Source organism: Myotis myotis, unplaced genomic scaffold, assembly GCF_014108235.1.
Source record: "Myotis myotis isolate mMyoMyo1 unplaced genomic scaffold, mMyoMyo1.p scaffold_m19_p_7, whole genome shotgun sequence".
In the NCBI taxonomy this organism is placed as follows: domain Eukaryota; kingdom Metazoa; phylum Chordata; class Mammalia; order Chiroptera; family Vespertilionidae; genus Myotis; species Myotis myotis.
Window position 1 is genome coordinate 86,526,192 of NW_023416379.1, and position 25,532 is coordinate 86,551,723.

Sequence of the window (25,532 nt, forward strand, 5' to 3'; positions counted from 1 at the left end):
AAGGGCCCTTGGAGCTTAGGAGAAAGAGGGAGAGTGACACAAGCCTTGAGCGGTGGAAGAGAGAGAGCACACCGGGACAAATTATTTCTCTCCGTACGTTCTCCATCTCTGCTCTGCCATGTGGACCACAAAGACCAGCTTTCAGAGACCCTTCCACAGGACTCCCTCTTCCGGTTTGAAGATGGCTGTCCTGGCTCTGCTTCCCTTTTCTGTATAAATTCTCCCCAGAGACTGACGCCACTCACCTCGTCCTCTTGTTCCCTCCGTGTGGGGAAGGATTTCATTACCTGCGGTTGCTCACTTACCCCTGGTGTTCTTCAGAGAGAGCCCTTCACTCACTAGTCATGGGTACAGCTGGTCCTTGAATAACGCCACTTCCTTTAACACCTTTTCAGTTTACCTTGCTGAGATGCTGTAGTAACTTAACTCTTGTTGATATTAACTCGCCTCTGGCAAAATCGATTTCATTTTACTTCGTTTCACTTGAGGCCGAAGAACCTGTCAAGGACGTTACGTGCGGACTTACTGTGCGCGTTGAGCTTCCTCTGTGACCATCACTGTGCTAGACTCTAGATGCATGAGTGAGCAAGACAGCGCCTCTGTCTTTTTTAAGACAAAATAGGATCCTTCGAGAGAGTTTGAAGTAAGCTTTAAGCCACTTCTGTGTGTTCCTTTTTTATATTTTGTCTCTCTCCATTTTTTTTCTTAAATGTTTTATGAATGAAAAGCATGAGTATTCTGTAATTATGGAATATATTTTTCTAGATATGAGCATCTAAGTTAGTTCACTGTACTGTTCAGCTCATCTATAATGTGTTCCTTCCTGATTTTGTCTGATTAATCTATCAATTATTAAGAGAAACGTGTTGAAAATCTCTCACTGGATTTGTCAATTTCTCCTCGCAGTGCTGAAAATTGTGCTTTATGTATTTTAAGGCAATTTGGTGCACAGATGTTTAGACTCAGTATATATCTTATTGATGAATTGGGAGTCATTTCTACCATCTTTACATACTTTCCATTTTTTTTTTCTTTTTGCTTGAGATATTTTCACCTCTTATTCTATTCTTTTCCCCCAGAATCATGTACTCATTTATTTTCCATTTAAAAAAATACAATAAGTATTCATCTGTCTGGACATGTATATTTAAGTGCGGTTTGCATTTTCAGAAATGAGAGTGAGGTTTTTTTTTAGAGATTCTATCATTTTAAAAAATTTCAATGTTGACATGATTGCAGGTGTCCCCTTACCCCCCTCCATTTGCCCTACCCCCCCCCCCCACCTTATCTTCTTATTTGGAAGTTATATGCTCTGTAGCTATTCTTTCCGTGGCTACCCATCTATTCTAACAGGCATACGTGACAAAGTCTAAAATTAATCGGTGTCTTTACCTTCCTCCCAAACAATGCAAGAACCGTAAATAGGTTCACTTCTAGCCACTGCCTCTCCCGATGTGTACAGAGTTATTAGCCTGTGATTTTATTCTACCCTGTTTTCACCTACAAGTTAGACATCATTGTTTCATGCATTGTTTGTATAGATTTACCCACACACTTACCAATACTTTTGTCACCATTCTTTCATGAATCCGAGATCATGTTCCTTCCTCCTAATATAAATCTATTAGCATCATTCTTTAGTGCAGTGATGGCGAACCTAAGACACGCGTGTCAGAGGTGACACGCGAACTCATTTTTTTGGTTGATTTTTCTTTGTTAAATATATAAAATAAATATCAAAACTATAAATCTTTGTTTTACTATGGTTGCAAATATCAAAAAATTTCTATATGTGACACGGCACCAGAGTTAAGTTAGGGTTTTTCAAAATGCTGACACGCCGAGCTCAAAAGGTTCACCACCACTGCTTTAGTGAGACTGTGGTAGTAAAGTCCCACTTTTTTTTCTTTTGGTTTGGCTTGGTTTTTTTGTTTTTGTTGGCTTGAAATGCCTTATTTTCCTCTCAGTTCTGAAAGGTAGCTTTACTGGATATATTCTCTTACGTCATTGAAGCCATTAGTCCACTGCCCTGGCTCTGAATGTTGCTGTTGAGAAACTGGCTGTCCGCCTGATTGCTGTTCCTTTGTATCTGACCTGGCGTTTCCCTCTGGTTTTGTTCAAGAGACGGTTGTTTTCTGTGGTGTTCTGGAGCTTCCCTGTGCAGTAAGGAGGAGTAAATTCCTCTGTCTTTATTCTGCTTGGTGTTCGTTGGGATTCCTAGAGCTGAAGATGGGTATCTTCCAATGATTCTGGAAACATTCTCACCCTTCATGTCTTTGAATATCACGTCTTTCCCATTCTTTCTAATATCTCCTTCAGGAACTCCAGTTAGACGTATGGTAGACCTTCTCATTCTATTCCCTATGCCTCTTATCCTTTATTTCATATTTTAAATCTCTGTCTTTCTGTAAACTCTGAATAATTTCTTCAAACTTGTCTTCCATTTGACTAATTTATTCTGTGTCTCAAATGCTATCTAATTCATCCATTGAATTTTTTCCTTTCAGCTCCTTTTTTATTATTTCTAGAAGTTCTGGTTCATTATTTTTCAAATCTGCTTGGTGATTTTCTGGTCTCTTATTTCTTGTTCATATTGCACACTTCTTTCTCTATGTCTCTAACATATTGAAGTAGCTGTTGGAAAATTGTAGGATTCCATGTCGGGTAATTCCAGAGTCTGCTATCTCTACAGGCCTGATTGTGCCGCTGTTGTACCTACCTCCTCGCTGTTTTCTGTCGTCTCTGTGAGCTGCTCATTTTCATTGCAACTTTATCTTTGAGAATTCTTTGAGGTCCGGGTTGACACTGACTTTTCCAGAGAGGATTTGCATTAACTTCTGCTAGTCATCTAGGGCAGTGGTCGGCAAACTGCGGCTCGCGAGCCACATGCGGCTCTTTGGCCCCTTGAGTGTGGCTCTTCCACAAAATACCGACTTCTGTGCATGGGCCACGAAGTTTCAATCGCACTGTACATGCACGCCCGCACGTGGTATTTTGTGGAAGAGCCACACTTGAGGGGCCAAAGAGCCGCATGTGGCTTGCGAGCCGCAGTTTGCCGACCACTGATCTAGGGGCACCACCAACCAAAAATCACTTTGATTTTTTACCTGAGGCTTCTCTGGCTACAGAAGTGGCCTGAATTCAAACTGCAAAACTGTGCAAAGTCCGGCTTTCGGTACACATTTTCAGTCAAGACTTCCCCAGGCCCTCCCGGCCCAATGCCAGCTTTCCTTGCAGCTCCCTCTGTGTTGTGCTTTGTCTCATTCACGGCGGGGAGCAGCTCCCCTGGGAAACTTGAATGTCTAGGAACCTCAGGACAAGAGCCAGCTTTGCTTCAGGATGGCCCCCCAGGGCTCCTGCTTTCGGTTTGTTTTTGGTCTTTGAAGAATCCTTCCATTTGTGCCATTTCAGCAATGTATGCACAGTTTTTATATTTTAAATTTTATCCAGCATTTTATTTGTTTCCATTGGGAAGGTCAAGTAGGGTATCTGGCCGAAAAGTGTATCTTTTTTTTTCTCTCTCTCTCTCTCCAGCGTAGCCCTGGGGGGCAGAAATGACTATTCCTTGTTCACGGGAGAGCAAACCCAGGCGCAGAGAGCACCTGTCACTGGCTGCAGGTGCCAGGCTGGGAAGGAGTGTGTCCCTTTCCTATCTCCTTTCCCCCGAATAATTACGGACCACATTTTGGGAGATTCACTTTTTGCTCACAAAGGATACGAGCTCCTACCAGAACGCTTTAAATAGTTGGACAGCTCTGTGAAATTTGTTTATGAATCTATTGTTTATCTTCCTTGGGGGAGGAAATGGCTTCTGCATATTTTGCGGCTCATTTCTCTGGCAGTCACCAGCACTTTCCTGCTTCATTCCCGCTCTGGACGCCCTCCTGGACCCACAGCCAGTCCCGTGTGCACCTCCCCCTGGGCCCCAGCTTCTTCCTGTCCTTGTGCTACTCTCCCCTTCTTCTTTCCTGTGTCCCCCGTCCTTCCTGCTGTTGGATTTTCAGTCTCATGGCCCGAGGGGCGGCCTCAGGGCACTGAGATGAGACTTCGGGGCCTGGAAGCAGGGAGAAAAGCTGTGTTTGAGCCTAGCTCTGCCAAGCACTAGCTTAGTCTCTCTGAGCTCAGTGTCTTCACCTGTAACGGGGACAAGGCCCAAGCGAGTCAACGTACATAGAGCTTATACCACGAGCTGGGAGCATGGACAGCGCCCAGTGTGACGTTGTTGTGACTGAGGACAGATGCCCGCGGGCCCTGCTCTTGTTCCGCTGCGCTTTCCCGTCGACAGAGCTGGTGGGTGAGATGTGATGAAGCCCGTGGTCAGTGTGAGAGTCCCAGCCTCGCTGTCCTGTTCTTCAAGCTGTTTTTAAAAATAATATGAGGGGAAACAGAACACACCAGTCTGGCCGAGTTGGCACGGGTTCTAGAAATGGGGCGCCCAGCACCTCGGCCTCCCTTCAAGACCCTCTGTCACGGAGCCATGAGGGGGCTGGCGCCTCATTCACTAGGGCGTTGCCCTGTGGAGCCCCCGGGTCAAGGTACGGCACAGCCGCTCTGCTGGGCACCTGTCTAGCAGTGGGGGGAGGGGTCTTCACTGTCCATCTTACTTCATTCTTACTTCATCCCGATGTGGCACTTCCCTTCACACACTCCCTTCTAGCAAGTGGCTTTGTGCTGCTCAGGTTTGCATCACTTCCTGATTTGATATCTATCAAGCAACAACTTTCCTCAGCGCTGGCTATTTGTAGCACTGGCTGTGTACAGTGGGTAAGCGGTATAAAAACACATAGGGTGGCCGTGACCCTAAAACCTCTCTAAAAAAACAAACTCCATTAATTTAAAAAAGACTTTCTGACCAAAAAGTGCACAAATGATCAACCATCTTCATACGATTAGGCGTCAGGTATTCAGAGTGGGTGTCCACAGGGATAGCACCATACCCTCGGATGGTCAGGGAAGGCCGGGGGAAGGGGATTAGAGCTGGCCCCGACGGGGCAGGTGGGATGAGGAGCTGAAGAGGAACCTGGTACCTTCTGGGTGGAGAAGGGATGTGAACCGAGGCGTAGAGACCGGCCTCCTCCTGAGCCGGTGAGACTCGCTGGGGTCGTCCAGCCCCACAGAGGACCCCTGTGCCCCGGTGGACAGCCACCACCATGAGCAGATCAGAAGCCCGGAGAGTCCTGCAGCCAATGTTCGGCTGTGTTTCCCCGGTGTTTTTGACCACATGGCCCATGAACTTGGTGGTCTTGAATGGATTCGCCTTTGGCTTCTAACAGATGTTTCCGTTCATTCCAGGCCACCAACTCACTTTTGTAAAACAGGGGTTGACAACTTTCTTTAAGAAACATTCAGGCTGTGATACCAAAAAAAGTATCTGGAGGCAACCACTGAGCTTCCTTTTCCCAAGGTTGCTCAGGTGTCCCGAAGGGGGAGGGTTTCTGGGAGCCTGAGCGCTGACCGTGCTGGCCTTCGGGGGAGGCTGCCAAGGTGATGTCCGGGATGTTCTGGACCCAGCTGGGGGGCCCGGCCCACCCGCCTGCAAACCCCAGTCTGTTACCAGCCTCTCTCCCTACCATGCCTCCCGCTTCCTGTCCCGCCTCCACGCTCCTTACTCAGAGCTGTGAGCCAAGACTGATACTTACTCCATCGAACTGGCCTTGCCCATGAGGAGCTCAACTGGTAGATTATCGGTGACGCCCCCACGTGGTTGGCCGAGTCCTGCACATCGAAACAAGGGGTTGTCCTAAAGTCAGAGGTGAACTTTTCCAGAGCCAGGAAATTAGGGCACTTGATGCCGGGGCTATCTGAGGAGTTTGGGGAGTATTGAGACAGGGGGCTCCCGGGCAAAGGACTCATGCTTGCACAGCCATGTAAAAGCTGATGGAATCGCCCTGACCGGTTTGGCTCAGTGGATAGAGCGTCGGCCTGCGGACTGAAGGGTCCCAGGTTCGATTCCGGTCAAGGGCATGTACCTTGGTTGCAGGCACATCCCCAGTAGGGGGTGTGCAGGAGGCAGCTGATTGATGTTTTTCTCTCATTGATGTTTCAAACTCTCTATCCCTCTCCCTTCCTCTCTGTAAAAATCAATAAAATATATATTTTTTTAAAAAGCCGATGGAATCGATTATCATCTAAGTGTTTGGAGACTGACCATTAGCTCCTCACTGTTGGGTGGTCTCCCTTCTGAAAGATATTTCTTAAACCTTTATTATACTAATCGTGTATATTTTCTAAATATATAAAAATATTAAAGCACTCGAGCTGGAGCTTAAGGTGCTCTGATAAGCTCTTCCACTCACTCGTTCCCTTTTCCAAAAGATGGCAGAGCTGGGACTGAAATCCAGGTGTCCTGACCCGCTGCGCTCTCCCTTCACGAGGCTGGGCTGCCTAGGGGTCAGGGGTCAGTGGTGGAAAACCGTCCTGTCCCAGCTCCTGGCTCAGAATTTGGGGTGTCCCTGAGACAGGCAGGGTCTGGGAAGGTTCCTCCAGCTGAGCCTTTGCAGGTCAGAGCCAGAAGGACCTCCTTGGGGGTCCACCGGGTCCAAGCCCCTCGTTCTGCGGAAGCTGAGTCTGAGGTGTAGGGAGGGGAAGTCATTTGCCCAACAAGGTCACAGGACCGGTCTCCCTTTCTGTTTGGTCCGGGTTATCTCTCTATTGGGTTTGCATTTCCTGAGTACACAGCCACTGGGTGGGGGCGGGGTGGAGGGCAGGGGAAGTGGGCTTGAAAGAACCCCATCTGAGAATGTTTACATTTCCTGTGAGTGTCCCATGAAGGGAGATGACCCATGTGCACACAGTGGGGGGACAGGGAGGCCGGTTTAGGTCCAGGGGACCACAAACGGGGGGGAACAAGGACAGAACGAGAGCTATTCAGAGCCGGCTGTGACAGTGTCATCGATAGAATGGAAATAAATAGCATTTGCTCCTTTGCCCTCTGGGATGCCTTCTTGCTTGTATTTTTGGAGAACACTCAGGCCACGGAGAGGCTCTGGGCTCATGTTTGTGGCAGTGGCTTTGTGGTTCCTGGGGGTTCTCTGGCCTCCGCCTCTCGGCTCCGTCCATCCGTCTTCTCCTCACCAGCTCCTGTGATCCTTTGGAGAACTCTTCCCCCCTCCAGGCTTCCATAGCTCAGCCCCAAACGGCACTGCAGCCAGTGGGCGTGGGCGTGGGCGTGGGCGTGTCCCCCACTGCTAAGGGTTAGGGTGGCCTCGTTTTTTTTCTTCTCCAGCGTCTGTGAGGCTGACATGAGCTCTGAGGGGGTTAGGAGCTTCCAACCAAGAGGGCTCTCATTTGCCCATCAGGTCAGGTAGCAGATGTGGGCCCCCAGCCTGCTTCCCCGGGACAGCCTTGCCTGACGGGTGTCCCAAGTTCCTTAAAGGAGGCCGTCTGTGTGTGCTTTCCAGCAGGCAGAGAGGCAGATGTGGACAGAGTTGCTGCCAGTTTCCTGGAATCCAAGAGCTGGGGGCCCCCTCGACACAGGAAAGGAAGTAGACTGTCTCCTTATCTGGTGTCAGGGAGGGAATGAAATGACTCTTGCCAGGGAACCGGGACGCCCCCCTTTAAACTTTCTTCTTTAACGATAACCACAGAGATGCTTAAGCTTTAGATGGCCACTGAATGATGACTTCTCTTTTCCTCTCCTGGGATCTTGAACTCCTGGAGTGCTGGGCCCCAGAGAGCAGAACGGCTTCTTCAGTACCAGTCATCACGCTGGACAACGTGGCCCGAGCCGGGCCACACTCACAGTTCCTCGTGGGCACCCCCTGAATTGCACGGGCCCCTGGAGAACCGTGGGCCTCTCTTGCAGAGGCTGACCTGCCCCAGAAACCTCCTCCAACTAGGCAAGCCACGCGGGCACCCACACTCCTGGTGCCTCTCTGCCTAGTGAACAGTGTGCAAAGTGCACTGCTGTCTGTCCCTGATGCCTCTGGGTCTTCGTCATGGAGACAGTCAGTGTCCCCTGATGCGGCAGTGCTTTCGGGGGCGGGGCAAGAGGTTGTTGGTCCTGCCCCAACGGGCCCAGACGACTGAGGTTTTCCTCTCTTCCTTCCTGTGTCCACTTCTACCAGTCCCTGCCCCCAAGCACCGTTCTGCTCATTGAAATAAAGGGAGGGCTGAAGGTTGCCCAGGAAACAAATAACCAAATGGATTCAATCACAGCTGAGTCACTGAGCCGGATCCACACTGACCCCAAGTCCAACCAAACCACAGGAGCCCCGCCCGGGTGGGGAGCCTCTGCGTCCTCCCTGAGTGCCACGCTGGTCCCGTGCAGTCTCTTGTTTAATCTCCAAACACCTGGGCCAGTAGGTAGTGTTATTCCCCTTTTACAGATGTCACAACTGAGGCTCAGAAAAAAAGATTGGATCACTTTGCTGGTGGAAGCTTAAGATTTGAACTCTGATCTTCTGACTCCAGAACCGGTGATCTCGGTACTTTTGTGAGGACGGTGCCTACCACGTGGTTTATCTCCAGTGAAAGTTCCTAAGGAGTAAAAAAGAACAACCATGTTCCAGATAGCTGGAGCTCAGCCCTTGATGGCCTAGAGTGTTTTTTGGAATAAAATACATCAGTTTCTTTTTCATAATTCCAAGTTCATGGCTATATGCTAGAGCAAGCATGTCAAATTCAAAGGCTAACATGGGCCAAATAAACAAGGTTTAAGTTTATGTGGGCCACAAAAAATCTTCAGTAGAGACATGCTGAATACAAAGGGCTGAAATAAATGAGCAATTGTTAACATAAAATAATAGAACATTTTAATAAAAATTAATATTTTTTCTTGAACATTAACTTACCAGACACTGAATAACTACACAAATTAATAAGCGTAATGCAAATAAACCTATTTTTCTTGTTCTCGGAAAGGGAAATATTTCCTGTTGCGCACACCAAACAAGTCAGTCCAAGACTAATGATGTGGCAATTGGCTGCTAAAATATTTGCTGCTGGTATTAGTGGAGAGAAATGGTGCTCCTGTGCGTAAGGCTAAGGGAAATGAATGCAACACAATTATAGTGATCGGTCATTAGCAAATTGTAGTTCATTGTTAATAACTGGTGGCCCGGTGCACAGATTCATGCACATTGAAAGGAAATTAATTAGAAGAAAGATTTGTGCGGTAAACATTTATTTTTAAATTGCCAGTCCACGTCATATGTACTGGCCAGTTGTTCGGACGGACAGTCGGCCACTTAGCCTTTTATGTATATACTAGAGGCCCAGCGTGCACGAAATCGTGCGCAGTTCGGGTCCCTAGGCCTAGCCTGGCCTCTGCCATCCTGCGATGCTATGTGAAGCTGCCCACCCCAGGATGCTCCCAGCCCCTCGACTGCTCCGTGCGGCTCCCCCCGCCCCTTGACTGCTCCACAAAGCTTGCTGCTGCCCTGCAAAGCTCTCTGCTGGACGCTCTGTGAAACTCCCCCTGCCCCACCACTGCTCCGTGAAACTCGCTGCCGCCTGTGTGACTGCTCTGCTGAGCTCACGGCCACCCCAGAAAGCAGCCTGCCACCGCCGCTCAACAGTCCCCAGTCCTGCCCCGTTGCCAGCCCCCCCGCCCCCTGTCATGATGAGCAGCTCGGCTGGGGGAGAGGGGGGACCAAGAGGCGCTCCATGTACTCCATGGTGACTGGTCGACCATTTGGTCCTGACACCACCTAGCTCTTTATACATATTAGGAAGATTATGTATAACAGGATATTGTAAAAATTAAGTTACGAAATTTTTATTAAAACGTTTCTTGCATACCATTATATTGGCTGGGCCGCAAAAAAATTTGTTGTGGGCCGCGAGTTTGACATGCTTGTGCTAGAGCAGTGATGGCGAACCTTTTGAGCTCGGCGTGTCAGCATTTTGAAAAACCCTAACTTAACTCTGGTGCCGTGTCACATATAGAAATTTTTTGATATTTGCAACCATAGTAAAACAAAGACTTATAGTTTTGATATTTATTTTATATATTTAAATGCCACTTAACAAAGAAAATCAACCAAAAAAATGAGTTGGCGTGTCACCTCAGACACGCGTGCCATAGGCCCGCCATCGCTGTGCTAGAGGGTTGAAGGTTGCTAGGCGGTGATGACCAGAGCCCCAGGGCGCGTGTAAACTGTGGTGTAAGTCAGCTCCCTGCCGCCCTTCAGAAGTCAAGGATAGCCTGGGAGGGCCCACCATGGGGGAAGAAGCTTCCTGCTCCTCAGACCTGCAGTGGGTGTACCAGGACGCTGCCGAGGGTCAGAGTATTGTCCTGGCATCAGAGGGTCGCACCCTCGCCCTCTCTCACTGATTGTGTGACTTGGGCAGGTCATCTCCTGCATGTGAATTCCCTCACCTTTCAAATCAAATCATTTTGGCCTCACAGGTTTGTAGGGGGGACAAAATAAAATAGTGGATGTCTGTGCTTTGTACAGTGCTTTCCAGAATGTTCCTATTGGCTGCGAGGACATGCACGTCCTCCCATGAACTCCTCAGTGTCCCTGTCAGAGGCTCCGCATGGGGCCAGAGAGGGGCTGGCCTGCCCCGGGGCAGGTCACGCTACATCTCAGGATCGACCTCCTCATCCCACAGCTGTTAAAGAGAAGGAACCCTGAGCTTTTTACTCTTCTGTCCAGAAAGACAGAAAAGGGGGGTCAGAGGCAGAATGACTTCCTTTTTTTTCTTTTTTTATATATATTTTTATTGATTTCAGAGAGGAAGGGAGAGGGAGAGAGAGATAGAAACATCAACGATGAGAGAGAATCATTGATCGGCTGCCTCCTGCGCGCTCCCTGCTGGGAATCAAGCCCACAACCCAGGCATGTGCCCTGATGGGGAATCGAACCATGACCTCCTGGTTCACTGAGCCACGCCGGCCAGGCCAGAATGACTTTCTTGAACCTGTATTTTTTTCTTTCTCCCTTCCTTGCTAGAAGTGGGATTTCCATTTTACCTTTTTTTTTTTAAAATTAGAAAAAATGATGTTCTGGGGGACGGAACATAATATTTAGACATGTTGACTGACAGCTGATGGGTGTGTTGTCAATACAGCATCACCACAAAGCTCGTTCCCAGGGTTGGTGGGAGGAGATGTGCGTGTGAATGTGTGTGCACACACTTGGATGATGTAAAGTGGCGGGGAGGGGCCAGTGACCCTTTCCGTAAGCAGTTCCTATGGGGGGTCGGCCACAGGGGATGATCAGCCCTTTAGGGCGGAAGTGGGGAGTCAGCTTCCATTGGGAGTTGAGGGGATCTTCCTCTCTGGTGTCCTTAGCACCCAGTGGGTGCCCTGTTTATGCTGACCCCTGAAGACAGGGCTGATGCTGCACTTCTCAGAACAAGTCCCTGTTTGAGGGCGGAGGCAGAGGAAACTGGTGGGAGCAGGGCGCCGGGTGGTGTAATGCAGACCTACCGGCTGAGCCCTGGCCCGTTCTCACTTGCCCTCTAGGCATTTTCCTCGTGTCTCTGCCTTCATGTGCCTCCTGCTGTCGGGGGACTCGGACCTCTCTGAGCCTTGGGGTCCTCGGTCCAGCTGCCTCAGGGACAGCTCCTGTCGTAGGTCTCAGAGCAAAACTGAACATTCACACTGCCCCCATCTGCGCCGGTGTGAACTCAGGCATCATCTTGGCTCCTGCACCCCATGCCCACTTCATCACTGCGTTCCATCAGAGCCTCCGCGAAATGCATTCTGGAGCTGTATAGCTCTGTAGGTCAGGAGCTCAGGGGGGGTGTGGGTGAATGTGGGGTGAATGGTTGGAAAGGTGGATAAGGCCAACCCCTGAGAGCCTCCTGTGCCAGGCTGAGCTGTTCGGATGCTCCTCCTGTTGGCAGAGTGAGCGGTGGCGGTTTTAAGCTGAGGGGTGGGAGGGCTGGAGGGGTGGAGGCCGCCTAGGAAGAGCCTGTACCATAAATCAGACCATGGGGATGAGAGGAGATGGTCAGGGAAATGGCCATCTGAGGAGGAGAGGTCAACAGGAATGAGAACCTGTTAGCAGAGGGTTCTGGCTCCTCCGGAGTTTAGGATGAGTGAAGAGAAAGAGGGCAGAGGTGGGGGGTGGAAGTGTGTTCGGGGGCAGGGGAAAGGCCTGCAGCCTCCGTTTTCTCTGTGAAGTGGCGCCAGGGTCATTCGCGGAGACAAAGCCTGTTGGCTCAGGTCATGCGTGGACATGGGTCTCTCCACTCTTTTGCCAGCAGAGGCTGCCACATGGTCCCTAAACTCTCGGGGGCTTTGCATCAGCCAAGAGGAGCTGGGGAGTCAGACGGGGGACTTACCTGCCAACCAGTCCCTCTGGGGGTCAGTAGGGCCGTGAGGACATCTTACAGCCCTGCCTTTCCTCGTCCTTTTCCTAAAACCTGATGTCTCGCTGTCAGCTTTGTCAGAAACCCTACTATGAAGGCCTTTGGGGAGAAAGGTCCTCTCACTTCAGAAAATGTCCGCTGAGGGCCTGCCCCACCCAGGTCTGCTCTGAGCACCACGGCGAACCCAGCTTTCTGCCTCTGGGAGCCTGTGCCGATCCGTAGACACACAGCTCAGATGTAGAACAACATCACGCACTTTGTAAGGTGCCCACACACCTCAGCGATATGGCAGGTTTGGTTCCAGACCCCCGCAGCAAAGCGAGTATCACAGTAAAGCAAGTCACCCGCATGTTTTAGTTTCCCAGTGCACAGAGAAGTGATGTTTACACTATGCTGTCGTCTACTAAGTGTGCGATAGCATTACGTCTAAAAAAGGCAATGTACACACCTTCATTATAAATACTTTATTGCAAAGAAAAATGCTAACCAGCATCTGAGCCCTCAGCAAATCATAATCTTTGTGTTGGTGGGGGGTCTTGCCTCCATGTGGATGAAACATCGAGGTATTAAAGCTCGTATTAAAGCTCCCTTGGCGCATTCACACACCCGAAAACCTGTCTTATCCAACTTCTCCCTAATGATGGCAGCTGCCCTCCCCACAGGCCCCAGACTCCTGCACCTGCATAGGCCTGCCATACTCACTGTCGCAACGGCATGAGTTCGGTACCTGTTATGTAAGCTGATGACCTGTGGATGCAAAAAAGAAAGGGAAATGCTGTTTCTATGAAAAGCAAACTGAATGCTCTGGAAAGAACTTACAAAAGCGAGGCACCGAAAGGACATTGCTGCCAGGTTGGGTGTGAGCGGGACCGTGATTGAGGAATGGGAGAGAGAAACTGATCAAGTCAGAGGAGCCTGCACCCGCATTCCTTCGCCATGTCCTGACTTCCGGCTCTTTCACAGCCGGACCTGGAAAGTGGTAGATTGTTGCATTATGGAGGGCTTTATGCGTAAAAGACAAATGCGGAGCTCTGTTCCACAGATCTGTGAGCAAAGAAAAGGCCTGGACCTGCCTCAGAACATCACTGAGATATTTGTGTTTTCAGCTAAAATAAAATGTTGAGGCTTGAATGTGCTGCTTTTAAGTGTATATGCAGGTTTTTTCACTGGTTTATTTTATCTGTGTTTTAAAGAAGTCATAGACTCTGTGGCTCAATAATTTAGAAAAATATAAAAAGCTGTAAAATGAAAAGTTCCCTTCCTGCTCTTCTTCCCATTCAGCCCAGAGACACCCCCTCCCCATAGACAACTATTCCTCGTTTCTTGAGTCTTTCCAGGTTTTCTTCATGCATAATAAGCAACTATAAATATAAAGCCGATCTTCATTATTCGCTGACTCCATATTCACAAATCCTCCCACTCTCTAAAATTCATTTGTAACCTCAAAACCAGTACTCGTGGCGCTTTCGCTGTCATTGGCAGGCAGGCACGGAGCAGTGAAGAGCTCGAGCCGCCTGACACCAGCTGAGTCTGACCCAAGGGGACACTCTGCTGTAAGCAGGTGTCCTTCCCATGGTCTATGTAGTGACACATTGGTTTGGTTTTCACGGTTTTTGTTGATGATTTTGCTGTTTTCAGTGGCCCCCAAGCGTAGTGCTGAAGTGCTGTCTAAGGTTGCTAAGGGCAGGAAGGCTGTGATGTGCAGACGTTATAGTGCTATCGGTTATGAGTTCAATGCGAGTGAACCGGCAATGTATATTAAATAAGGTGTCTTTAAACAGAAACACACCCAAACAAGGTTATGTATTGATCAGTTGATGAAAATGTTACGACCAGGGGCTTGTAGGAACCTAACCCTGTGTTTCCCCTAGAAGCAGTGGTACAGTGCTGCGTAATTTAGTGTTCATGGCAACTTTATAGAACATAACTACCTTGAATAATGAGAATCAACTATTTATATATATATATATCCTGTTTTAACCTTGAAAATCTTTCCACACCAGTTCGTAGTTTCTGTGTTCGTTTTTAGCAGCTGTCTAGTATTCCATCGTATAGTTATTCCATCGTATGATTAGTCCATGATTCTCTTGAATCAATCCCTTAATGATAGGCATTGGAGGTATTTTCAGCCTTCGGCTATTCAAACAATAATGCAGTGTATACATACTACGCCTATAAATCATTTATATGGGTCACATGTTATGAGTCTCTGCTGAAACCCATTTATCAGAAAGGGGACTCTGAACTGCCAGGCCCCGCTGGCTCAGAGCTCTGAGACTTTGGGGCAGCCTTCTTCATCAGAGAGGGGCTCCTCATTCAGGGCCCGACCCATGTGGCTCAGTGGTTGAGCGTCACGGTTCGATTCCCAGCCAGATCACGTGCCCTGGTTGAGGGCTTGATCCCCAGTGGGAGGCGTGCAAGAGGCAATGTGTCCTAAAGAAATTCTCACAGGGGCCCATGAGGGGACACGTCTGAGAATGCTCATCCCCAGTAGGCAAGGCAGTAAAGTGGTAATTGTGAGGGGCACGTGAAGGGCTCGGCACCATGCCTGGCCTGGGGTCAGCGCCCCTGTGAGCCATCATTCTCATTTGTCCTTCCGTCTGCTCAGCCGCATGGCAGCCCAGCTTCTCAGCACAGTGCCCGTGTCTTTCCTGCTGCTCCCCCCCTGCGGCCCGCCCCTCGCTATTCATCTCCACACAGGCCTGGAGGATTCCTAGGCTGGCGCCCTGCCCCTAACGCAGCTCCCCGAGAAGGGGGTTGGCTCCTTCACGCCCTGCTCTTCATCCTTGTACACAGGGTTGGCGTTTGACAAACTTGCTTGGTGCATTTCATAAACACTGAGGGAATCTGCTTCGGCTTCAGCGCTGCCTGTGGCATGGTGGGAAGGGAGGAGAGACCGTCACACAGCGGCATTGAGACAGTCTGCTCCTGTAGAACTTCCATCTGGTGTTGGTTGAAAAACACAACCCCCGAGGTGACCGGCCTGGTAGAGTGATGTTTCCCACAAATGAAAGCGTGCGTGCCTGGGCCTGTGGAGCCTTCCCCGCGGGTTTGGTCCTCACGGTGCCTCCACAGTCTCCTGCAGGGCCCTGGGTTTGTAGCAGCAAAAGGAAGTTGTTCTGGCAAGAAATCGGGACAGTGAGATAATGGGGGCCAATGACCAACAGGATATGTGTCTGGAGCAAGTCCAGCCAGGTTTGGAGGCCTCCCGGGGGCATGCAAAGGGTTCCAGAGGAGGGAGCAAACCCGGGAAAGGGCAAGATACCCTCTTGATTCCCCGAGGCTTCTTAGAGGGTGTGTGTGTGTGTGTGTGTGTGTGTGTGTGTGTGTGTGTGTGTGTGTATTTTTTCTCCCAAAGATTAAGGGCGAGGGAGATAGGAAGAAACATCAATGGTAAGAGAGAATCATCAATTGGCTGCCTCTTGCACGCCTCCCACTGGGGATCAAGCCCTCAACCAGGCACATGCCCTGACTGGGAATCGAATCGTGACGCTCAACCACCAAGCCACACGGGCCAGGCCCTGAATGAGGAGCCCCTCTCTGATGAAGAAGGCTGCCCCAAAGTCTTAGAGCTCTGAGCCAGCGGGGCCTGGCATGGCCCGTGGATGGGGCCCTGTAGCTGCCGCATCAGAATGCCTGGGGGACCTCCTGTCTCACACACAGGCAGGAAAGCCAGACACCCAGGAACAAGGCAGCATCGCAGACTGTTACCCAGTGAACCGTGAGCTGTTTTCCAGAAAGGGGGAGGGGGGGTAGTTTCCTGGAGACACTCAGTCCATCCCTGGGGCCTCAGGTATCCAGGGGCTTTTGATTTTTATCTAGTCTGATGTCTCCGAAGGCTGCAGACCAAGCCAAGCCTTTCGCCCCATTTGGGAACTGAACCCCTAAAATCTGGGGGTGCCCAGGTGACAGTGCTGGCCTCTCCCCTCCCCGTCGCCCGCAGTAGAAGCCAGTCTAGCCTGCTGTAGGCTCTCTCGGCAGCTCAGCAAGCAGGTGTGGCCTGGGTGATATCACCAGCGCCCGCAGGTGCTCTGCTTGTGTTTGCTTAGGTTTATAACTCACTGTGATGCTGGGGTGGGGCCAAGGGGGCCAGATCTACCTGCCAACCAGCACCCCCTCCCCTCTGTCTTTACCCCCGCCCTCCTGGAGCTTCAACAAAGCAGCTGGAGGGAACCCGCCCAGCATAGCCCAGCCCAGCCCTGCCCTGCCCTGCCCTGCCCCGCCCCGCCCAGGACAGCTGCGGGGATGAGCATCCTTTCTTTGGCCAAAATCCCAAGTGCTGATTCATAAGACCTGAGCCCCAAGTCCTCAGGGACAGGCGTGGAGAATCCGCCCTGCAGGCCCAGACCCCTCCAGCTGGCACCCCGCTCAGGCCCTCCCTGAGTTCCTACCAGAAGGGGTCTGTCCGCTGTGCATCCTGGTCCCTGGCTGGAGTGGCCTCACCCTCCTTCGAGACCCCCCCTCCACCTCTTCCTTGTGAAATGTCTTGGGATCTTCAGGAAGCCTTCCCTGCGCCCCCCAGACGGTGAGCTTAGAGACACAGGATTGTGGGCTTTATCGCCCCTAGCAGCGTCCTGGCATGTAGGTCTGCAGTGTGAGTTTGTATGAAAGACAAGACAGGGCACAGATGCCCGGCTCCAGACCGTGAGGGCGCTGGCCGTGATCTGGTCAAATGTGGTGCGAATTAGGTCTTCCGTACGGTCGCTGATGGATCCTGAGACTCTCCTAGCAGCTCCTCCTTAAGAGAAACTTGTGATTACGAAGTAGCCAGGGTTTGGGTCACCCAGAAACTCGCGTGTGAATTGTTCAGGTGTCTCCCTGCCTCGCCTTCTCTCTGCAGACCTCTTGTTAACCTCAGCTCCCCAGCGCCCCTCACCTTCACAGAGTCAGTGCCACAGCCTGATCTCCCTAACCGTCCCAGCCATTTGTGGAAGGGGGCGGTGTGAAAAACTCTATCCAGGAATATATCGACGAGGCCCCCTCGGACCATGGCTGCCTCCTCCAGGAAGCCACCCGAGACTCCTCCGGTCCCCGCTTCTCTCCCCATGTCCTCAGCTTCCACACCCTCCATGCTGGCGAGGTAGGGAGAGGCGTGGATGTGGCGGTCACCAGGGAAGATGATGTTAATTCCCGGGTAGAGAATGACTGCTAGCTGGGGGAGAACACAGTGACAGTGAGGACCAGGAACCTGCCACCAGGAAGAGAAATAGCGCCAGTCTTCATTTCTTGATGGAGAACAGGCCACTGGAGGAGAAGTCCAAACTCCCCACTTGGCAGGTTCTCGGGCTCCGCCCTGATCCCTAGGGCTTGGAGGGAGCAGTGGATGCCACGGGGTGAGACTGAAGGTCGGAGAAACAACTGCCCCTTGCTGCCCAAAGAAGCCTTGAAAATGCCCCCAAAGCCTGGCTGGCGTGGCTCAGTGGTTGAGTGCCGACCTATCAACCAGAAGGTCATGGTTTGATAACCAGTTAGGTCTCATACCTGGGTTGTGGGCTCAAATCCCCAATATGGGGCGTGCAGGAGGCAGCCGATCAATGATTCTCTCTCATTTATATCTCTCTCCCTCTCCCTTCCTCTCTGAAATCAGTAAAAATGCCCCCACAGCCAAGAGTCTGCATGAAATGGGTGCAGGGAGCAGCGGGGCCACAAAGGAGCCAGGCTCAGCCGTCTCTGCGTGGAGGGAGGCTCCGGCGCCGGCCACTGCCATTGGCAGAACTCCAGCCTGGTAATTGGGTTACTGGATTACAAACCACCCACCGGCTTCATTTAGAAGACTAATCAGAAAGCATGTAGAACAACATTCTTGCTCTGAAGGAGACCACGAACCATGAACCCAGGTCTTGGAGAAGTGCCTTGGGGAGCTGGGGAGAGAGGTGGAGTAAAAGACTCCCAGCCCCAGCCAGTTTGGCTCAGTGGATAGAGCATCAGCCTGTGGACTCAAGGGTCCTGGGTTCGATTCCGGTCAGGGGCACAAGCCCGGGTTGCAGGCTCGGTCCCCAGTAGGGGGCGTGCGGGAGGCAGCCAATCAGTGATTCTCTCTCATCGTGGATGTTTATATCTCTCTCTCCCACTCCCTTCTTCTCTGAAATTATATATATATATATATATATATATATATATATATATATAGATATATAGATATAGATATATATAGATATATATATAGATATATAGATATATAGATATATATATATATATATTTTTTTTTTTTTTTTTTTTAAGACTCCCAGAGGCGTCCAAGGTCAGCCCCTGGACGGACCTGCGAGGGAGGCTGTTCCAAAACCGAGGCCAAGTTATTTGGGGAATTGTGTACACAGTCTCTGAATGACAGCCCCGTGTCGGAAAAGGAAAATCGTTTTGGTTTTTCTTCCTCAAACAAGCGGTGGTGGTCTGGCCGGAGCAGGGTGTTACCCCTTCCGAATTGTAAGCAAACAAGTCCTGCCGAGACCTTGGCCAAAGTCAACTTCCTCTCTTTCTCTCTCTCCTTCTGGTTCAAAGGATGGCCCTTTTGGACAGTCTCCTCCTGGCAGCCTGTGCTCGTCTCCTGGTGCCGCGGGGGTGCGGGGGGAGGGCACAGGGACCGCCGTGTGCTGGAACAGGGGGCAGCAAACTGGCTCTGGCCCAATTCCGCCCAGGCCCGTTCTCGAACAGCCTGGGAGCTAAGTAAGGAGTGCGCTAACATTTTTAAACAGATGAAGAAAAATCAAAAGAAGGACACTATCTCTTGCCATGTGGAATTATATAAAATTCACATTTCTGTGTCCATAAAGTTGTGTGGGAACACAGCCACGCCCATCATTTGCCTATCGTCTGCAGGGGCTGCTTTCCCACTGCAGCCGCGGAGTCGTGGCAGGTCCGATGGCCCTGTACACAAAACCCTCATCGCCACCCCCCCCACCCCCCCATCCCCCGTGCTGGAGGTCTGCATGCTTTAGGGCACTGTCCGCAGCAGAAAGGAGAGCGTCCAGGCCTCAGACCTGGTCAGAAGCCCGGAAACCTGGGGGTGAAGTGCCCGTGCCAGCTCTCTGGCCCAGCTCAGCATTTCCATTCAGCGAGTGTTTACTGAGCATCAGCTGTGTCCCCGTCAGTGGGGACACAAGACGGGTAGGATGCTGATCCTGTTGGGAATGCCTGGACAGCCAGAGGGTGAAGGGCACAGAAGCAAGAAGCAGGTCATTTTTCGGGGGGCGTGTAGGGGCGCCCTCGGCTTGTAAGCAGGCATTTCTAGAACCTACTCCAGAATCCCCGAGCCTTGCTCTAAGGAAGGAATTGACCAAAGAAACGTGCAAGTAGTAGTTCTGTTCCTTACTTCCTGAATGGAAAAGCTCTGGTGCTAGTTACCCAATCGGAAATGTACATAATGAGCGAAAACTACCCCATTAGGAAAACAGTAAAGCTGTCCGTCCTGGGTGGGCACTACAGCAGTTGTGTGAGATTGATTCCTCCACCAAGACGTCTCCAGGTTGCCAGAGCCATGTTTAAAAGAGCCTTTTGACAAGATGCTGACCTGCGGGAAAGGGGTGGGCCTGGGGGTTCGCACAAGCATTGTAGGAGCGGAAATGTCTCTGGAATGTACGACAACCTGCGTGATTGTCCCAGGAGGGGTGCTGGGAGTCGGGAGACAGGTGAGAGGAAGCAGAACCTTTTGCGTGTACCCTTATTTTGAAAATTTGCTCTCACTTTCCACTTTATTTTCACGCATATATTTTGGTTAATTTTCACTCTTTTGTGTACACCTTTGTGCCTTTTGAATTTTGAGGGAATATAGTATCTATTCAAATACTATATAAATTTAATGTAAAATAAATAGCATGAGGTTTTGCCATAACGTCCTTATGTCATTCTAGGGAAGTTATTTTCCCTCTATTTCATTTAACATAGGGTTTGTTGTTGTTGTTAATCCTCACTTGAGGATATTTTTTCCATTGATTTTTTTTTTTTAGAGAGAGTAGAAGGGAGGGGGGGAGAGAGAGAGAGAGAGAGAGAGAGAGAGAGAGAGAGAGAGAGAAACATCAGTGTGAGAGAGACACATCAACTGGTTGCCTCCTCCTGCATGCGTCCCTACTGGAGCCGGGGATTGAACCTGCAACTCAGGTACATGCCCTTGACTGGAAATCAAAGCCCTGAGCCTTTGGTGCGTGGGCTGGCACTCTCACCACTGAGCAGCACCAGCCAGGGCTAACATATGGTCCTTGATTGCCCACTACTGTGAACCAGACACTGCTGGGCCCGGCAGTTGCATCTCTGGGCCTCAGATTCTTCATCTGTAATGTGGGGAGACTAGAGGACCTCTCAGGCAGCCTTCAGCTTGGGAAGGCATCAGACTCAATAGGAGGGCTCATTAAAACACAGACTGCTGGGCCCCACCCCCAGGTTTCTGATTCAGTGGGTCTGAGTAGGGCCCAAGAATGAACATTTATAGCAAGTTCCCAGGTGCTGCTGATCCCTCTGGCCCGGGAACCACACTTGGGGGACCCACCTCTGACTTTCTAGGGTGCTGTGCGTGTAACTAAACTACCATTCCATTTCTGAAAATACTGATGCATGAAGAATAGTTCTTGTAGCTCAGAACACAGAGTGATCCCCCTCGCCCAGCAGTTTAGGAACACTTCACGAAGCAGTCACGCCAACAGAAGTAAAGTCATCAAGCTTCCATTCCACCCTCAGGGACAGGGAGGAGGGACACGAAATCAGAGCATGGTCAGAGTCTGGTGAGTCTCAACAAGTTATCCTTCCAGGAGGAGATGGCTTGGTACAAGGCTTCCGACAAAGGTTATGTGGCCAGGTTTAAGCCTGGCAGGGCACTGGGAAATCCCCAGGCCTGATGCCACAGGACAACCCTGCTGGATGTCATTTTACGGCTCCCATCATTTGTCCCTGCCTTACAAATCCAGCCTGGTCATTGGTGTATTCCCGACCAGGACATGGTGCCCCAGCATGGACCCCTGCACCTGACTCCATGCCTTCATGCATGCTATTCCCTCTTTTGGCATACCCTTCCTGGTCCTCTCGCCTCTGTAAGCCCTATTTGTCCATCAGGACCAAGATGAAATCTAACCGGAATGAAATTCTCCATGGGAACCTACCATTCACTCAGCCTATACTGAGTGTCTTTTTCTTCTATTCATATCCATTCACTGGGACTCTTGATCATCTTATTTTTTTCATTCATCAGCATGTAGCCCCTTCTTGGAGAGACTACAAAGTGCTGGGCTTGGGAACAGGATCCTAGACAATAATAGATAGGATCCTTGCTCCAATACAGAAAGATCCATTAATCAAATAATTGCACTGGTGGGAGCACAATTACACTGAGAAGAGTGGTTGAAAGGAAGATGGTTTTAAGAGAACATATAAGGTCCCTGATGTAGACTTGCGGGGGGGTGAGTGGGGTCAGGGTAGACTTTCTGAGAAAGTATAGTTTGAGCTGAGATCTGAAGGATGCCCAGGACTTGGGTAAATGAAGGGGGTGTGGGGTGGGGGGTGGGAGGAGGGAAAGCTCTCATAATTGGGGGAACCAGCTTGTGCAAAGTTCCTACCATGGGTGGCAGCCTGGCAGGTTCAAGGAACTGAGAGAAGACTGGAACGGCCAGGGGTGAGGGATGGGAATTTTGTAAAGAAAGGAAGAGGGAGCCCAGCCAGAGTTGCTCAGTGGTTGAATGTCGACCTGTGAACCAGGAGGTCACGGTTCCATTCCCGGTCGGGGCACATGCCAGAGTTGCAGGCTCAGTCCCCAGTGGGGGGCGTGCAGGAGGCAGCTGATCAATGATTCTCTCTCAACATTGATGTTTGTATCTCTCTCTTCCTCTCCCTCTCTCTAAAATCAATGAAAACTTATTTAAGAAAGAAAGGAAGGAAAGAAGGGAGGGAGGGAGGGAGGGAGGGAGGGAAGGAGGGAGGGAGGGAGGGAGGGAGGAAGGAAGGAAGGAAGAGGGATTCATTGTGAGGCTGGGGATCTTAATGATCTTGACCTCTGACCTGAGAGCGCTAGGATGACAGGATGGGTTTTAAGCAATGGCATGACGGGGTCAGAGTCAGGTTCTGAAAGTTCGCTGTTGTCGGGAGACTGGACAGGCTGAGAGCAAGGAGACAGGTTGGAAGGCTGGTGAAATAGTCCAGAAGATGAACAGGAAGTCTTGGACGAGGGTGATCTAGTGGAACCAGAGGAAAGGAGGATGGAGCTAAGAAAATACAGGGAGGGGAATTGATAGGTTGTGGTGGTCACGTAAGGGGGAGGGAGGAGTCAAGGGTGAGACTGTGGACACCTGTCCACTTTGGAGGAGATGATACTGAGTTTGCCTTTGAACCTGCACATGGCGATGTGGAGTAGGCAGCTAATCGGGACCTCGGCCCTCTGAGCTGGGGTGGTCATGGGGTGTCACGGGAATGTGTGGTGGGTGCAGATGTCAAGGGAGAGAGCGTGTGTGAGAAAGGAGGGGTGTCTCCTCAGACTGGGTCATCAGCCCCTGAAGGGCAGGGCACTTGGAGGAGGGCCAGTCACATCCCACTGGCGGCGTGGGGGGTGTTTCTCTCATTCCTCATCTCTCCCTGCTCACCAAGTTCAGGTCTTCACTGTGTCGGACCTGGAGGCAGCCAGAACCTGCCAACCCATGGCTTCTGGAATTTCAGTATGCACACTAGCAACTTGGGGGTCTTGATAAAATGCAGCTTCTGGTGAATAGCTCTGGGCTGAAGCTCCCGGTGATAGGGGCCACACTGTGAGCAGCGAGGGGTGGGTCTCCCTGGTCCTGAAGCCCCAGCCTTTGCTCCGAAGCCTTCAGTGGCCATTCCCGGCTCACGCAAACCTTCCCACTGCTTTCCTTCATCCACCCTTCATTCCGCCAAACCAAAGCCCTCCCTCTGAACTCGTCCGTCTCCTTTGTTGTTCAGAAGGGTCAGGGGCCAGCTGAGGCCAGCCTGCAGCCGGAGTGGCGCTACTGCCGTGTCTTCGAAGGTCTGCCTAAAAGCCCCTACCAAAGGATTTTGTAAAACGCCATACCCCCTCACACATCTTTAAGCTTACATCGACATTTTTAATCAGACATTGGTAGAAGGTGCGATTCCCAGTATGTTACTAGTATAAGCACTGATATTTTTAAGTAAAACTATTACATCACTGTTTGCAATTTATCCAGTAGAATCTAAACACCCTAGCAATCTGATACCTACCATCACCCATTTTAAAAATGCATGCACACACTCTTTGTTAATAGTGCTCCTTTTCTCCTTGAAATTTTATTTCTGTTTCACTTCCCCTGTGGAATTTCATCCTAATGTAATATATGTAATATATTTTTATGCTTAAAATTCTTTCATTTGTTTCCCTAACATTTTTCTCTGTAACAATTTTATATGAAGTTAAAAGTTTTTTAATTTCCTGAAATCATAAAGCTCTAAGTGTTAACATTTTCTTCTAGTTTGAGTTATTGTTACAATTATTAATAGTGTACAGTTGATCAAAACGACACAAGTGTATTACTCATTTTGATAAATAATTAATAAGCATAAAAACTAAAATTATATTGAAAATGCATCTCTTAGTGAGATGGTGATGCTGGGTCATTTTTTAAAATAATTTTTTTATTCCACGAATATTTTGAATTTAGTTGTATTAAATGCAAACTGAAGTACATGGGACAGGTAATGCAGTGGGTTCCGAGGGCAGGAACACGTTTTAGAAGTGGTTGTTAGGGTCAGACTTGCAGGATGTGCAGCATTTGGCCAAGTAAGGAAAGAATGAAAGAATATTCCAGAGAGAGGGAGCAGCATGACAGAGCAAGGGCCTACGTTGGACAAGATGGTAAGAGAGGTAGACCACCGTGACACAAAATACATTCCTTTTAATAATTTTTTTATTGACATACAATATACACACCTGTGTGTGACCAGGTCGAAGTGTGCTGTTTGCGTTATCACATGGTGAGCACGCCCATGTAGTTATCACCCAGGTCCAGATATAGAATATTGCTGGTTCTGGGTTATTTCTTCAACTTGTTTATTTATCCAAAGAAGAATACTGTTTTGTGGCATGAGACGTGAGACAAGGATCAGCATCGATTGCCTTTCCATTCTTTATTTAAATGCACTGAAAACCCACAATCATATCAACCAGTAGATAGAAATAAAACTTGGATAAAGCAGGGTCACTCAGTTCTTGATCTGCTTCTGAGTTATATGCCAAAAATCACATAGTGCTCACTGACAATTTCATTTTAATTACTTCTGTTTGGTCTTCCAAATGAAAAAAGGGACTGGAGACCACCCAGCATGAGAGCAAACACAGGAACTCGCTTGGGTCGGAGTTGCTTTCTTTCTCAAGTCCCTAAGTGACTTCTCGTGTGGTGGCCAGGAGCTTCGTCCTGGGCAGTGAGCTCAGCCCCTCGGCTGGGCGGGTAAGAGGTTTGCCCCTCTCCTGTAGAGGAGGAGGCCTGTTGTGAAAGAACAGGTATAAGAGGACGACTCACATTTCTGGCAGCCATCCGTTCTAGAAGGGTTTCTATGGGAGTTGACGATCTGGAACTTGATTCTCTGAAAACCTGGAGGGCGCGTGTAGCTTATATAAAGTCTTCGTTTACTCCCAGGCTTTGCATACCCCAGTTTGAAGTTCACGAAAGAACCTGTATGGACTCCAACCAGACTAGACCAGCCTCTTCACATTTCCTAGTTCGTGTTTCTAAGAGAGGGCATCTATTGGCCCAGGCTAGTTTCGGTGCCAGGCCACATCATAGGCTTCTGGCCAGGTGGCCAGCCCTGGCACAGACGTTTCCCTGAGCAGGGACCACAAGGAAGCAGGAGCTATGTTGACCTCACAGGCTAACTAACAAGGGCAGTACCCTTACAAGCACTGTCTCCCGCTCTGTTCGCTGGAAATACGCTCTCCAGTCTGTGAGGTCCCACGCTGTGGTTTTTACCTTTGATTTACATGCGCCTCTTCCCTCCTTGTATCGTACTTACTCATGGACCCATCACCTTTTCTAACTGTAAGCTCTTCAAGAGCTGGCCCAGGGCTCAATCACTTCCTACATTGTGCCTCACACTGAGGAGGTGTCTAATAAGTATTTGTTGAGCAGATAAATTGATTAATGAATGTCTTCAGCTTCTTCGCATCTCCCACACGGCCTAGAATAAAGCTGGGCTTTCCATAGCAGGGTCCCAGAAGAATGGATGGTGAATTAATTAATCAGTGAGCAAAACAATGAATGGACAGATCAATAAACTAATGAGCCTTTGGGTAATGAATGGCTTCAAAGTGAGGGTCAAGACGTGTA

At 49.9% G+C, this 25,532-nt stretch overlaps 1 protein-coding gene across 4 annotated transcripts in view; it reads left to right on the forward strand.

The window, feature by feature from the left end:
• The window catches only part of TRERF1 (transcriptional regulating factor 1), a 210,692-nt gene that overhangs the window by 145,369 nt on the left and 39,791 nt on the right, over nt 1–25,532 (forward strand). The gene's annotated exons all lie outside the window — the stretch shown is intronic.